This window comes from Corvus cornix, chromosome 12 (assembly GCF_000738735.6).
Source record: "Corvus cornix cornix isolate S_Up_H32 chromosome 12, ASM73873v5, whole genome shotgun sequence".
NCBI classification, from domain to species: domain Eukaryota; kingdom Metazoa; phylum Chordata; class Aves; order Passeriformes; family Corvidae; genus Corvus; species Corvus cornix.
The window spans coordinates 11,832,328-11,849,323 of record NC_046342.1 but is presented as its reverse complement, the minus strand read 5'-3'; positions in this window follow the sequence as shown (position 1 = coordinate 11,849,323).

The following is a 16,996-nucleotide window of genomic DNA, read 5'->3' as shown; positions in this document are numbered from 1 at the left end:
TTGGATTAATTACGCTTGCCTTCAAACTCCGTACAAGGATCATGCAAGAAAACACTAAATATTCTGATGACAGGTATTAGTGAACACAGCTTCATGTTTTCCACATCCCCCTGGTGCTGAAGCCAGTGACCAAGGTTTCTCAAAACAGCAAGTTCCAGAAGTTAAATACCTGTTAGATAAAGCAGCACTTCTTTTTCTAAGATCTGGAGCATTCTCCCCAGATGCCCCCTACTCCTGGTATTCCAGGATTTGGCAAATTATATCTACCTGTGGTTTTTTGCTACTTTGTGATTTTTGTAAACCTCTTATCTTGCTTCAGCCCTCTCAAAATTAAGGTCTCACAGTCCTACCAGTCTCTCCTCCAAAAGCAGCTGCTTCCCCAGGATCACATTAAATTCTCCTTTCTGTAGCTGCTCAACTTCTCTGTGCCTTTCATGAGCACTGTGTGCAGTTCTGGTCTCCACATCCCAAAATGTGGGCTCACCCTGGTTTTACACGGCAGAAAAATTATTCTGTCTGTTTTGTTCTCTAACACGTTTCCTTAGGTTTTTTTGGCTGCCACATCATTATGAGCTGAATGTATCCAGTCTTCATTTTAAGATATAAAGAGATGAAAAAATTCCCACTTCTCTTGCTCTGTTTCTCCTGTGGCTGACCACCCTCACTGCAAGAAACATGCTGAGTTTTAAGTTTTGTATGTTTAACATTCAAATGCTTTTCTACACACTGCTTGCTCCTGTTGCTGTAAATGTGCATAAACTTCATATAACTTTGTGCATAATGTACACAAACCTTCTGAGTTTGCCTTTTACCAGAAGTAATAGTAACAAACAAGTGATCCTGGGCTTAACCACCAGGATGCAGAGATCCTTGAACACCATATGCAAGATGAAACTGCTTCTCCTGCCTCTCTTTGGTTTCCTTCTCAGGAAGGTGCTAAACCTCAGAAACCAAACTTTGGTGCTCTAACCAGCTGGTTTGCTTGTGACAGTAAGCAAGATTTAGTAGGTATTTTTGTTAGCCTTTAGAGTGAGTAGCTTGAGTACTGTGTACTTCAACAAATCATATGGGACTGTCTATCAATAGTACAAAGGGGGAAAAAAATCAATCTTTTTTTAAGTAAATGCATATAAGTATTTGTGTCAGCTGAAATTTTTTACCTTGACACTACCTTTAGTCCATCAAAAATATTTTGGATAATTCTTTGAAAGATGCTTTGCTGCATTTGTTGATAAATGTCAAAGTATCAAGTTGGGAGAAACATCTGTATAAATGTCCAGATTTTCATTGGCATAATTCAGTTTATGAACACAGAAAGCACTGATTCTGTTGGTAACAATTACAATTTTTCAGGCAGTAGAAAATGCCAACTTTAAAACACCTGATTTTGTAAATCATTTGTCCTATGTGTTAGCTAGATGTAAAAAGGAATACCTCTAACTGTCATGTCATACTTGTGACGTAAAATGGCACGTGTCTGAATCTAGATAAAAGTAGTATCTGTGACATAAGACATGTGGGCTGACCATGTTGTTTAAACTACCCTGAGCAACACTACGTAGCAGATGCAGAGTTTATGGTTCCCACGTCAGAGAAGCCCTAAGCAACGGCACTGCTGTGTAAACAGGGGATATTCAAATAAGGACTTAGCTAAGCACTTGGTTCTCTTGCATACAAAGCAAAGCTGTACCCATTTTGGTTGTACTTTAGTGTCTGGCCCCAGCACTTAAAACATTATATTAAGAACTTCTTCACAGAGGCTGGTGTGAATTCTGGGCAGAGGGAGCTGGTGGGAACAGACCTTTGTGCGTGTCCTATGGTAGTCAGTCACTCACTGGGTAGCCCTGATCTTGCTGGATGGCTTTGTTGGCCTTAGAGTACACAGACATTGCTACTAAATAAAGGTAGAAGGTTTTCAGATTGTTTGGTTTTAAGAGAAGAAAGAAAATTGACCTCTCTGTGAGTTGTTCTGAATCCAAACTATCAATTTCTGTCTGTGTTTTCCAGCAGAACCTGTTCAAACACAAGTTTGTTGATGTTGAGGGGTTTGTCATACGAAGAGCTCTGAAATTTATTTCTTCCTTGAGCCTTTGCTTGCAAATGTGGAATTGTCTTTTGCTCTATGTACACACTTGTGCCCTCCCCATCTTCTCACATTTCCACCTGATGCAGTTCAGGTTATCAGCATTTCTGTACTGGGTCCCAATCTGCCACTACTCAGACGTGTATTGCTCTGTCACTGTTGGTACAGCTCTGGTTTTCACATCTTCTGCTGTCACCTTTGTCCTTTGAATGTTATCAACCATTTCTCACACGTGGCATTTGCCCGTTTGTCATGTATCTTCACTAGATGCTTGTCAAACAACAATTGCCCTTCCCTTCACCTCCGAGGTTTACCCTATATCCACAATCTATCCCTCACCCCTTCTTGCTTGCCTCCCCTGGGGGGACACCTTGAGCCTCCTTCCAGGCTGAGCCTCAGTCTCTCCCTCCTCTTGCAGCACCTTATCTCTCGCTGAGACAGGAGCCACTGCGTCTTTGCTCTTTGGCAATGTTTTTTGGTGTCCACCAGAAGCCATTGACACATTTCACTGTTCCCAGTGTTTGTGTCCTGCCCTTTGGTGCTCACAGATCCATTGCAGGCACAGAAGTGCTGTACACAACCATGGGGCAATACTACAATGAAGGGCTCATTTTACAGGTTGGCATGGTGTGTTAACTAATTCCAAGTGCTGAAATTGCAGTATTAGATGTAGATTGCAACAGTAGAAATGAGCTTTATCCACCAAATCCCCAAAAATTTTATATTTCCACCTGAAAACCCTTTTATGAGCTTTATTACAGCTGTTAGTACTTGTTTAAATTAAACTCATACTGCAGCATGAAGATCAGTTAACCAGTTTTCAGAGAAAATCAGTAAGCAGTTCCTATTGTATTTTACTGTCATTTTTCACATCTTGTGCTTTGGTGTACATTATGAAAATGTTGATAGAGGATTCTATCATATCTCAGGGGATATGATATATTCTATCTATATCTCAGGGGAGGATAATGGGGACGTGAAACTTCTCACTTCTAGGCTGGTTTTCTGATTCAGTTTAGGTTCTTAAGTTTTATAAAAGTATTTGATGTCTGACTGCAGCTTGGATGTCTTCATTCAAGGAAACAGGTGGTTTTATCATCCAAAGCAGAGGATTATAAGGCCACCTCACCATTTCCAGATCCCTCTTTGTCAGTCTCAGCAAAAAAATGATTGGTTTGTAGAGCTGAAAAATGCTTGCTGCCTTCAACTATGACTTAAATCATGTCTGCATAGGAAACTAATTGAATGGGTGTTCCGTGTACAGTGCTGCTCCTGAGGGGGTTTTTCACTTTAATTCCCAAGGCTATCAGCCCAGAAGAGTTGCATTAGAAAAAGAGGAAAAGAAGAATGTGGTTTTAGAGAAATGCAGCAGCATTGCCTTTTGTTGCAGTTGCTTTGAAGTGTCTCTCCATTGACATCTAGTGTCCGTACAGGAAGATCTTTAGATTCCTCATAGCCGTGCTGGCAATATTTATCTATAAATTTTTAAGGATTTTTTCCTTGTGTAGTTATTAAGAGCTCCTATTGATCATACCAGGCCAGCCAGTAGGTGAGACTGATGGTGCAAACACATCATACAAACAATCTCCCTAATCCTAACAGTGATATCAGAGACGTGCATGTACGGCTATGTTCTGAATGGCTCCAAGAACCCCTTTCAGTGCTTTGCAGTGCAAAAATATTATCCCTTTTTAATTTTTTCTGTAAATACTTGTAAAATATTTTCAATCTGTATCTCTTTCCTCAGAGCATACAAGCAATTGTGAACCAATGAATATTCAATACAGATCTTATGAAGTATTGTGCTTCGTAGTCAGGCATTATTCTAAATATATTTAATTAAAGAAGAGTATTTTCAATGATAGAAATATTTTTTACACTCCATTTTATCACTGAAAGATACTTAATAGAGAAGTGTCTTTATTCTTAAAATGGTGAGATTTACTTTCATACTTATTAATATATACTGTAGAAATCCTAAGTTTCTCCAAAAGGATTTGTTGTTCCACTTTTGCAAAATTTTGAACAACGGCAGTGAGCAATTAATCATGTTGTTACTGTACACTTTGCTCTGTGAACTCTTCCTTTGCAGTACTTCCTCCTGCTCCTTCAGCCAGCCTGAAGTGCTTCTGTTGGGGTGTGCACAGAGGGGCGGTGCCAGAGTCACAGCCATACCATGCTTGGTCCTAGACTAATGTGAAGTCCTTCCCTACTCTGAAAACTCCCTGTACATTCATACTTGGATCATTTCCATTATTATCTGCTCACAAAGGCAGTTATTCCAAATAAATTATGTTGTGAAAGCTTAACAAGATATGTTGTCCTAATATTTGTGTTGCAGCTTCAGGAAAAGACAACTGGTTCAAGGATGCACACCTGGCACTGCCTCTGTCCATGATGGACTTTGTATATCCAGGGGGCTCATGGACTCCATCATTTCTTGGCAGTGTTTTATGATTCATCCCTTTCCAGCCTTTCCTCAACATCTCACAAGGAAAGACAAGCTCTCTCTTGGATTGGTGATACCTGACATGGCAAGGTCCTGTCCTTGCCGGCTGGTGGAAGCTACTAGTGTGAAAATAATAGATCTTTGCCTTGGAACAGCAGGAAACCTGCTGAAAAAGAGCTAGAACAGCCTTGAACTTCTCCTGTGAAGGTCAGAGGAGAGTGAATCAGTATTTTCCACCATTCTGGAAAAGGAGCAGTCATCAGTTTCTAGGGACAGTCACATATTTTCTCTCTTTCTCCTTTCAGTGTTCTGTTATTTAAAAATGCTCATTACATTAACTGTCAGAGAGTCTGTGTTGAAAGAACCTGCTGAATCAATACATCCAGAATAAGAATGACAGCATCATTAAGATGTATCCTGCTTAGATTATTCATAATTTAACTATAAAGCAAAACATGTGATCATGAGTAATAAAGGAATGTGACATAAATTATTTCATTCAGAGCAGTGCATTAATGTAAGCACTGGCAAAGCTGCTGCAGCGGCAGCTGGAGCCTTTAATTGCAACTGCTTATAATTAGGGTTACAAATAGGTGTTTATGTCTGTCTTTGCCGCTCTCCTTTGGCCACCCCAACTTTTCATCACCGATAGGACTCAGGGCTTCCAGCAGCCCCAGATTTTCCCTCCATGGCGTCAATGGAAGGAGGCTGAAAGCAAGAGCATCGTGTTGCTATGGCAACACATCCCACTTCCCTGGGGATCTTGTTGCCTCGGCGACATCGGGCGGGCAATGCTTGTGGATCAAATCGACTCAGAGCAGCTGCCCCCTGAAAAGCAGGACAGCTCTGGCCTCTGGTAGCATGGGAGCCCAGAGCTTCATGGCCTGGCATGTGTAGGACCCTTCACTCACAGCAGGGTCTGGGCCAGGAGAAGGTGACCCATGTGTGTGGCCCTTCGGATAGTGAGACAAGGCTACAGCCAAAAGGAGCTTCCCATTACCATCTAGCATTTTAAAATAAGATGGATGGCAGGAAAGCCAATGTCAGTGGGAGGAGTTTTGCTGAAGGGACCAAATGCTGGGGCCACTGTCCTTGGTTTGTGTGATCAGGACCTGCAAACATACCACAACATCAGAAGTCATTGCCTCTTGTTACATAATCCATCTGTGAAAGGAGGTGAGCTTGTACATTGATTTTAGGGTGGTCCAGTGCTGCTTTTCACTGTGTCACATCCAGTACCCAGCACCACATAGGCAGCAGATTAAAGACCAATTTGCATAGGCAAATGCCTGTGTTAATGCTGTGAGGACAGAGCCTCCCTCTTGTGTGCCTGCAGGCACTCCAGCGACCAGCTCCAACCCACAGGAAAGCAGTGACATGATCTCAAGAGCCTCCAGATCCTTTGCCACAAGAGTGGTTTTGGATATCTGCACCAAACACCTTCTGTGGACTTCACTGGACCCCCCTATGTAACTGCCAGTAGGATGTGGGGGTTCAAACCTCAATGCATGGACACCAGTTCTGGACATCAGTTATCCACAGCACTTGGAGAGCAATTTGAGAAGCAGGAGGATGATAAAGGACAGACAAACTTGCACAAGACAGGTAAATTCCTTGTAATTTGTCGGTTCCTGTAGGAATCTCTTCTCCCTTCACACTGTTGCATTAAGAAGCCTCTTGCCTACTGTAATTAGTCCTTGAATAAACACCATCTCTGGAACACAAGCCTCTGTTGTGCTGATTTTGCGAGTTAGCAGTGCTTCACTTCTTTTTTTTAAGCCTTACACTAATTATTGCAGAAGAGCAGAGCCTGCTCCAGGGAGCCTGGTGTTACTTTTTGCCTCTGGAAATATTACCATATGCTGCAGAACTGTGTCTCAATGGTGTTAACATACCTGGCTTTAAGTAGATATTGTCTGTACTTGCAGCTACACCCTACTGCTTGCTCTATCCTTGTATTTCTGACATTAGCCTTATTTTCACCGAGCCATTCTGTGCGCATTTTCCACACAACATTAGCTGTCTTTCTTCTCACAATCAGAGCTATGGTTAATTGTGTTTACAAAGGATTCCTGAACCGTGGGAAATGTTTCTCAGAATGTGCGGTTTTGCATCGTTTAGCCTTGAAAGGATGCTGCTTTCCCTGACCTCTTGTTGATTTTTTCTCAATGACTCTGGTAATTGCATCAGTAGCCTTAGGAGTCAAATTTTCCTTTCACATCTAGGAAAGATCCAACCTTTCCTTACTCTTTCCCAGCTGAATCACATATCCAGTCCCTCCTGTTTTCTGTGGCTCAACCACACCAGCTCTTTTTCTGACTTCTTGTTTCACCCTTGTCCAGAATAAACTCTGCCACTTTCCTGGGACATCATTTCCACCACTCTACTTTTCTATGAAATTCTCCGTCTTTCTTCTCCTCTCCTGCATCAAATTAATTTCTTATCTTCTCCATCAACATCCTTTACAACCAATCTTCAGTCAGGTCCATCAGTATTCATTCTGACAGCATTGTCCCCAAAATTCTGACAGCATTTTGACACCATATCAAACAGATATGTCAGTGTTTTTTCCACACCTCCCCAACACAGCTGGGCAGAGCTCTCCAGAAACATCTGCAAAGGGGGTTTGGGGCACAAAGACCAGCATGGTACCAGATGCTCCCTCCTTTTGAGGCAATTCATCTGCTGTTTCACTTATACTTAAAACCAATCTGCCTTGAGAAAGACCTTTTTTTTGTTTCAGCACACTGAGAAAGTGAAAAGTGACAGCCAGGAGTGCACCCCAAACCCACACATTTCAGGTTCTGATGTCACCTCAAAGCCACTCGGTCCCCACATTGATGTTCCACGTTATCTGCAGTTGTGTGGGGGGGTTCCCTTTCAAACGCACGTAAGCAATGTCAGTTCCTTGAGGTTAACCTGCAGTCATCAAGAAGCTGTAGGCAGCACTCAGAGGAAAAACCTGTTTCCTCTCTCTCTTCACACCTCTTTAAAGGGGACTGGTTTTTCTGAGTCACAGCTAACACAAACCTGTTGGAAAAGATTCAGCCTAGATTTATACTACTGCTGAGAGGAACATGAAAGACCATTTAGCGTTCAAAGTATTATTTTGAATTATTAATCAAGCCCCCTGTCTGGCTGAGCTCTGTCACGCCCTTCTTTGGATTTTGTAGAGTTTACTTCTCTTGTCATCCTGAGCAGACTTTGACATGCAGAACACAGAGTTGTTGATGAAATGAGAAGATTGCTGGCAAAGTTTGGCTCTGTCTCTTCTTTTGCAGTAGGATCTCAGTGCAGGGGATATGCAGTGTAGTAGTTCTTTTGTTCATATTTAATCATACGAGAAAGAAGAATGTAATTAAGGCCTGTCTCCCTCAATCTCCTCCCTGCCTCAGAGTTTTTCAACCCTTTGAGATAAAGGAAATGGAGCTTTTTCTGACAGCAAAGTGCAGCCCAGAGAACATCAGGAGATTCTGCCCCCATCACTCTGCAGTTTCCATTTGACAACGTTTTCCCTCTGAGCAGTTTCCCATGTGAAGGAACACAGCCATTACAAACAGCATTGCAAGTCCCAAATCTGATCAGAGCTGGAAGCACGGTGTTTACTCTTGGTTTTCTTTGCACCTTTGACAGTTGCAGCTTCACTGTCCCCCTCAATAGCTGGCTGATTTGTCTATATCTGAAAAACACCCTTAGGCAGTTACTAGATTTGAGGATGCAGCATTGAAAGGGGTCTCGGCTCAGAAATAGCCTTTTTTTTTTCTATTTAGCTATATTAGCTGTTTATTGTCTGTTTAGCTTTGTATCTCAAGGTAAACTCACTTCATTTGTACTCAAAACCTACCAACCCCTTTAAAGCCCAGCACAGGTTTACGAAAGAGTTGCTGCCAAAGAATCCTGAAAATTGGAAATGTCTCATTGAAACGGGTGTTTCAAGCTTGCAGTTTTGGTTGGCCTTGGGCTGAAATGAAACCATATCAGCAAAGACAAGAAATGACTGGAAGGGGCAGGGGAGGATGGGTCGACCCACCCGACTCCAGGCCGAGGCCTTGGGATGGGAGGTGGTCCAGGATCCTGAAGGGGAGGGATGGTGCTCAACCAGACCAAGGAGAAACATCCCAAGCCTGAGTGAGCCCTGCCAGAGAGCTACAGAAAAATAGTCAATGAGAAGACAGTTGATTGATGAAATTGCCTTAAATGAGGAAGGAGGGAGGAGGCTCTACTATATAAACACTTTAATTGCAAAGTTGTTTATTCTGAGCTGTCCTAAGAGCTGACAGGGTAAGTGTTATTGCTGCTTCCCAGGCTATGTAACAGGCACAGAGACTGACAGAGAAGTTTTCTGCTTAGTGGCAGGGTTATTAAATTATAAAAAAGATAAGAGTTTATCACAGAAGCAATAAGCTGCTATTCTCTCAAGACTTTGCTGCTGAACTTTAGAAGAAATACTGTGGAAATCAAAGCAGTGCTTAAAAGGGAGAAATCTGCTACAGAAAAAAATACTGATTTAAATCTTGTTTCAATTTGCAAAACTGTTTTTACCTACAGAGAGTCTTAAAACAAGGGGAAAATATATTCCAGTTGCTTGGGATCAAAATCCAAGTCTCAGACACACAAAGACTAGTCTAGAGGGAGAAGCTGCTGTAAAAAGCTATGGCAAATGAGGGACTCAATGGGTGTGTAAAGTGAAGGGGAAAAAAGGACGAAATAATAGAAAATGTTCTTGCAATAGCAAAAGTGCAGCTAAAACATGAGATTTGACTATGTGGGGAATAAACAAAAGGTTACATGGGAGGATTTCTTGGGAGTTAGTGAGTCTGAAGGTTGCACAGTGGCAGTGTTGGTGCTTAGAAGGAAAGCTGCAGGAAGGTTGGTTTAACTGGGAAGAGGCTATTCCCATGGTGGAAAAATACAGACACGATGAGTCCAGGAAAGACGAGGTAGAATAAAATGGAAAGGATAAAATGGAATGGAAATAGGGGCCAGTGCTGGGTGCCCACAGTGGGAGTGTGTCCTGCTGCAGCCAAACACAAGGGGAGAGCATGGCCATGACTGGGGTGTGGGTGGGGGCAGCGGGGCCGCAGCCCAGCACAGCAGGGATGCACGGGGAGCTGGTCAGGGCTCTGCTGCTCAGCATCCTGCCATTGTCATGGTCCTCCTTGTCTGCTGCACACCTCCTTGGACCCCACCCCAGGGATGGGGCAGCCCCTTCCCTCACAGGGGTTGTCTCTATCCAAAGCAGCACATCTGAGGCTTTAAAAACACCCAAATAATTATTAGTTACCTTTAAACTGAGATATTTGAAGATCAAAGAAATAAACAACGAAGGCAAAAATGACAAAACTGTAAATCCATTATCCTACTTCCAGAAAGTATTTGATCAAGTGCCAGACATGGAAGGTCTGCTCCAGCTGCTGTTTGCTGCAGCTTGAGCAAAGGAAAGACTTGCACTGTACTAGTGGCCTTCAGACTGAAGCTGTGTGTAAGAATAGGAAGTGATGGTATCTCGTGTTAAAGGACACAGTTGCTTGCCCAGTTATCCCTATCACAGGATTCAGATTCTGCTCACAGTCAAAAGCAAATAGCTTAAAATACACTTTAAACTAGGCCAGTACTTTGGGAAAGGTCAAATTCTTGTTGGAATTCTGAGCAGTATATATTTGTACAGGAAAAGACACAATAAAGAAGGAAAAATAGGGGAGACAGCAGGCACTCACTGTATCAGCAATTCAAGTTCCCAGACTGCTGAGACAAATTCCCCTCAGGGAAATGAGATTATACTTTACTTCTGACATATATAGAATAACAGATTTTTCATTCATCTCTAAATTCATATTCAAACCAATTAGGCAAGAGCTACTGGAACAAGAGGAAAATCATGACCAAACCTTAGAAGCAGTGTTTGTTTGCCAGATCAAGTCTCAGGGAACATTCTTTTGGAAATGAATACAGCAGTCACTGGAAGAAGTTAGAGAAATTAAGGATGACTGCTCTGTGCTTTCAGTAAATGGAAACCTATTTATTTATTTATTTATATGAAGACAAGTTGCTTAAGCAATATTTAGGGCAAAGAAGGTCCTAGAGAAAAAAATAAGAGTAATCAAGAATAAGTAAAAAATTAAATAGTAAATAAATTCTTTACATCAGAATTTTTTTAAGTATATTTAGAATTAATTTAATTTGAGCTTCATGGCATATGACAAGAAAATCTGATCTCTTACGAAAATGGAAATCAAATGGTAAGGATCATTTTTGTCAACATTCAAGAGTACCAGTGTTTTCAGTAAGATAGTTACATATTGTAGCAAAATGTGTACTAGTGTTGTTTACTTATTTGAGAAAAACTTTTCTATTTGAGATATTTTGACATAAACAAAAAAGATGCAACAATTTATCACTGTTACATTAGTTAAACGTACAAAGAATAACAAATCTCAGAGGAAAACTAGAAAAAAACAAATTTAGAATGTCATAAGAGCATAGGAGGTTGCAGATTATGCCTTTCCATCTGGATTCTACCAAGCATTTTAAATTTTGAAGGGCACTTGAGTTGGCATCCTGTATGCAACAAGCTTGCATGTGAAAATGAGTCTTTTTTTCCCCCAAAATATGTCACCCCCTTCTTCACTTGAGTCTTAGAAGGTGCCGTGTCCTGCCAGAGCCAAATATCACTGCTGGATCCCGAGGGGGTCACGTCTCCCACAGGAGCTGCAGTCTGTGGTCTGGGTTTGAGCACGCTGGGGTTTGACCTGGCTCTGCACAGCTGGGGCAGGGGCCAGGTCGTGCCTCTGGAGGAAGGACCTGCAGCCACATCGCCCAGAGACATTTCTGACATTTGACACAGAAAAGACTCTGCAGGGCTGGGGCAGAGTCCCCTCCAGGGCATTTCCTCCTTGTCCTCTCCATCATTAAATGATGCAGACAAAGTGGGTCACTGGTTGACAGCACTTCAGCCAAATGTTCTGTGGATCTAAGGGTTTATGAATCTCAGAGTTATTCTTCATGTCCCATTGAAATCATCTGTGTACATAACAAAGCTGAATTTCATATTTTCATCAGCAGGTCACCCAGGGAGGGTTGGCACTGCAGTTCACCTTCACATTCCTGAACACATACATCCCCGGATATTAGTGACTTTGGAAAGATCTTTCCCTTAAAAGGTAAATCGTAGGAAATTTCAGAAGTGACATACAATTGCCAAAAGATCTTATTTGGGAAAATACTTGTGGGCAAACATTTAACAGTTTTCAAGGCTCCTAGCAATCATGTTTCAGGGAGCGTAAAACAGCCATGTGACTAATGTGATTAGCTGCTCTGTCAGCAAGTAAAACTAGACACGAAAATCTAGATGAGCCTCTTCCATAGACACCTCATTTCAAGATCTTACCATTATTCTCAGCAGAGCTTTAGCAGGTGAGTTGAAGTGTGAATAAAAGCGACACAAAGCAAGAAGGAAACACCCTAAATACAGCAGGCTGGACACTGTCAGTTTTGCCATCACCAGCAACAGAGTCAGGATGGAGAAAGGCTAGGCAGTCTTTTGTTTAGAAAAACAGTGCTTGTTTATTGATGGTGTAAATGTTGCTAAGCAATATGGATTAATTTAAACCCCTCATTCTTTCCCAATGTGTACACCACCTTCAGCAAAGAATGCTCTGTGAATATAGTAAAAGTTGGGGGGGTTATTCCAGATCAGTCAAATTTAATTATAGAAGAACCTATAGAAGACAGATTATCAGCCAGCTACTCAATAAAGAAACTTTTAAGCATATTTAGAAATCAATATCCATTTTATTAACCAGATGTGCCAGTGCCCAGAGGAAAATAATAGAGAGTGGAATAGAAAATATCAATATGGCTGATAGAAACTATTATCTTTTCATTGAAAAATGGCATGTAGAAGAAATACAAAATAGGGGGGAAGGCATTATATCAGAATAGGTTAAATAAGACATCAGCTTGGAAAAGAACCCAAAGGAGAAGGGCCCAGAAAGTTAAAAACTATTTCAGGAAAGACGGAGGGGAACAATGTGTTATTATTTCTCACAAGACAAGATTTAAGCAACATCAGTGAAACTATTCAGCCAATCTGAAACAAAGCAGCACATAATTAAACAGTGCCACTCACTGCCATCAGATACTGGAGAGGCCGAACCCAGAAAGGTGTCTGGAAGGTAATTGTATTGAAAACCAAGCCTAGAGCTCTGGGTGTGGATGGATACAGGCTCCAGCCCAGTAAATGACAGTCTGTGGCAGATGCTGGTGGCAGCACCCTGGGGAGGTACAGCTGGGTGCTTTGTGCCCCCTGCTCTCCCCACTGCAGGCAGAGCTTTGGGCTGAGAGACCCTCGGTCTGAGGCCCGTTCTTAGTGACACAGCCTGCTTTTATCTTTTCCAGAAAGAGTACCCTTAGCTGTATTAAACTCTGTTTGCTGAGGGAGTGAGGCAGAGGAGCCGTGCTTCACAACCTGGTTCCCTTTGGGACAGTTCTCTACAGACATTCTCACCCTCGCCTGTGCCCGGAGTAGGAGCATGGAACGAAGCAGGGGGAGAGAGGAGAGGTCAGCACAGACCCGTCCCTGGGAAGGGCTGCCTTCCTGGGAAGGGCTGCTCTCGCAAAGCAGCAGGCAGCTCTGGCATCTCTGGACATGCCCACACTGGAGAGCAGGACAGCTGCATGTTGCATTTCGTGAGCATTAATGAGAGAAATGCCAGGAACAGTCTGTGCTTTTGGGGCAAACGGCGTGTGGATGCTTCATCCTCTGAGCTGGACCCATAGGGAGGAAAACGGGGACACTCCCAACAATTTGTCATCAGCACCTAAGAGAATTCATCCACATCACAAGGAATTGCTCATGTCAGGGGAGACAGATATTTCACGCCAGTGCCATGTGGCCGTGCCTCATCCATTTTCCCTGGCAGGCACAGAAGCACTGCCAGGTGCCTCCCCAGCCCAGGGCAACTGAACTTCCTTGTCCGATGGAGGCGGGCTGGGGGGATCTGGGACAGTGTTCCACCTGGAGCGGATGGGCAGTGGGCAGGCACAGCGATCGGAAGGAGCACCCAGGGCTCTGCCCACGTACATTCCCCATCTCGGCAGCAGCAAATGCCGGCCCGTTTCCTGGGATGCTGGCAGAGCAAGAGGAGACCCTGCTCCGGCCTCCTGCCCACCGCAGCTTCAGGCTCCTTCCCAGGAGAAGCTCTGCGGTGGGAGCCAGGGCTCACCCCCCCGCAGGAGCTGGCCGTGCCTCGCAGCTGAGCACGCCTGCTCCGATGGGGAGATGGATGGTGGGGCTGGGAGAACAGCGAGTTCCCTCCGCCGAGTGATCTCCTGCCATCGACTGCCAGATCCTGAACTTTGGCTCCGGCCAGGAGGCAGTAAACGAAGCAGATAATTGCCTGGCAGTGAGTGATAGGGAGTCAAGGGTGAGCGGGCAGGGAGGGGCGGGGGATGAGCGGGAGGATTATGTTTCAGAGGGAAGTATTTTTTTAGGATTTGTCTATGCAGGCATTCAAGAGCTTTTCTGAATCACATGGGCTTAGCCCCAGGAGAAGGAGGACTTGCTGTAATTTTACACCTTTTCAGCATTTCAGCTGGTTCTGCTGAAATCTGCATAGGGATTAAAGATGGGAAGGGACAGAGAATTGATTTCCTTGCCTTTCATCTCCAGGACAAACATTCAAAGCTAAATCACAGTTTAGAATTTTTTGATGGCATGAGTGGAGAGAGGAAGGAGCCAGCAGCTGACAGTAATAAATAACTATTAGGAAACAGTATTAGGAAATAGTACCAAGGAGAAATGTCGCTGCTGGGATATGCTTTCAGCCTTGGGGAATCCATATCCAGGCAGCTCAACATTTACTTTAGTATCCAGAGCTTGTATGCAACTTCTCTCAGGCCCAGAGCAGCAGCAGCGCTGAGGGAGAAGCCTGAGCTCAGGTCTCCAATGAAGAAGGGAAGTCAGCTCATTGCACAGACAAACATCTCAAACTTCCACCCTCCGTGCCAAGGGTTAGCAACAGCACTGTGTCCTTCAGCAAACTGACACTCAAACTGTCACCTGCAAAGGGAAGTGGTGCTTATCTATGGCCTATTGCTAAAACTTTGATACTGATCTTTATGGCCATGTTTCTAGTAAGCCTAGGGACAGCCTGTGCATCATAAACTGCTGAAACAGATCTGTCTGAGCTGAAACTGAACTGTCTGAGCTTAAACTGAACTGTCTGAACTTAAACTAGTGTCTGAATTCAGAGACACGTTAGTAAAAATCCCATCCAATGTCCCCTTAAAGTTTATGTTTTTACCAGGTTTGAGATACACTTGCAGAACTATTCTAATCCGTTGAGGTAATGGAAAATGTCTTCAGTTTTATACACAAATCTCCTTAAATTAGAAATGATTTTCCATTTCAAGCATCCAGCATCAGGCAGCCTGTTTCTCCCCTTCAGTGGACAGCTTTCTCAGGGCAGGGTCTGCTGGGCAGAAAGACAAAGCGCGGTGTAAAATGGCATCAGACAGAGCCATGTCCAGAGCCTGACGTTGTGAATGAGCACAGCCGCCTGGGATCTGGTCACCCAAAAGGCATCCTGGGGAGCAGAGAAGAGGCAGGAATCCCAGCAATCCCTACACCCACCCTCCTGGGAAGCCCCCAGCTGCAAGGCAGGCATCTCCCTACCATCATCTGAGTCAGGAGCAAAAGTCCCCAGGATGCAGCTGCCAGGGCAGCCGGATCTATTTTCAGCCGGGATAGTTGGGCAGCGCCATCGAAGCCCTTCAGTGCAGAGCACACCCAGTGCCACTGTCACAGTGCCACAGCATGCATGGCTTCCTGCCACTGACTCAGCAGGCATTTTAGCCTGTGGCCTGGACAAGCCAGTAGTGCAGTCACACATTACAGTTGGAAGCAGGATGTCATGAGGAGAAGAACATGGGCCACCAATATGCCGTTGTGGCAAAGAAGGCCGCCAGCCTGCTGGGCTGCTTTAGGAAGAGCATTGTCACCAGGGCCGGGGAGATGAACCTTCCCTGCTCTCAATGCTGCTGATGCCACAGCTGGAGTGCAGGGTCCAGTTCGGGGCTCCCCAGTACAGGAGAGGCATTGACATACCAGAGCAGTCCAGTGAGCACTGCAGAGACGGTGAATGTGAGGAGATATGGAGGTATATCTCCATATACGCAATATGAGGAGACCAGGAGAGATGGAATTGTTCAGCCTGGAGGAGGCTTCATGAGGATCTTACTGATGTGTATGGATCCCTGATAGGAGAAGGTTTAGAAGATGGAGCCAGGCTCTTCTCAGTGGGATCTAGTGACATTGAAATACATGAAGTTCCTCTTAGACATAAGAGAAAACTTGGTTTTCTGTGAAGCTGGAACTGGTTGCCCCAAGAGGCTGTGAAGTTCCTATCCTTGGAGATACCCAACTGAATATGGTCCTGGGCAACCTGCTCTAGTGAGTCCTGCTTTGAGCAGAAGGGCTGGACTGGGCTGTGTCCAGAGATGCCTTCCAGCCTCAACTGCTCTGTCATCCTGTGAACCGTGTGGTGGTGAAAACCACTTTGCTCAGGCTGTGTGCAAGGTTGGTCTCTCACCTGCACAAACAGGATCTCGACATAGGAATCCTCTTACCCAAGAGGCAGCAGATAATAAGAACAATGTAGAAATGGAAAACTGAACCAATACAGGCCAGCTGGGCACATGCAAAGCTATAGGTGGTGCTGTGCCCTAGTGTATGTTGTTATTTGAAGGTACACGGCCAGCCCACCCTCCTCTGTGCAGATTCCACAGAACTAGTCAGGGTTTGCCCATAATTTTGTAAAAACACCAGACAAACTGACAAAGATCAGATTTGAGGCGTGTCTCTTCCTCTGCCAAACAGTGTCCAGCAGCAGATGCTTACAGAAATAATACAAGAAATAAAACACTCATTGTGCCTTCCCTAGCACACCCTCCAAACCCCATCAACCAGCAGTTCAGGGACATCCTGTGCCAAGGCTTTGCAGCCCTATCAGTTTTCAGTAGATCTTGATGAACTGTGATTTTTTTTTTTCATTCTGTTTAAATATTGCTTGATCTCCTCACTGTATGTCTTGTCCCATGAGAAATATGAGTAAATGCACCCTCTTGACATTGCTCACCATTTGTAAGATCTACCTTGCAATGTCCTTTTCCAAACTGGAGAGTCTGTACCGTATGCCACTCCCACAGGCACCTTCCTTTAATCAGGCAAATTTGATCAAGACTGACTTGTCAGGGGTGTTCCAAGGACCTTTCTGTCACTATAGCAATGCTGACTGTGCACAAAAGCCACTTGCACACAATGGGCAGAGAAATGCAAGCACAGAAGATTTATCTGTCAGGGATTACTTCTGGAATACTTCCAGACACCTCAAATCACCACTGGAAAAATCACTTGCATCAAAGCAGAAGGGCCAGGAGGATATACAGCACAAGCAGCTTGGGGC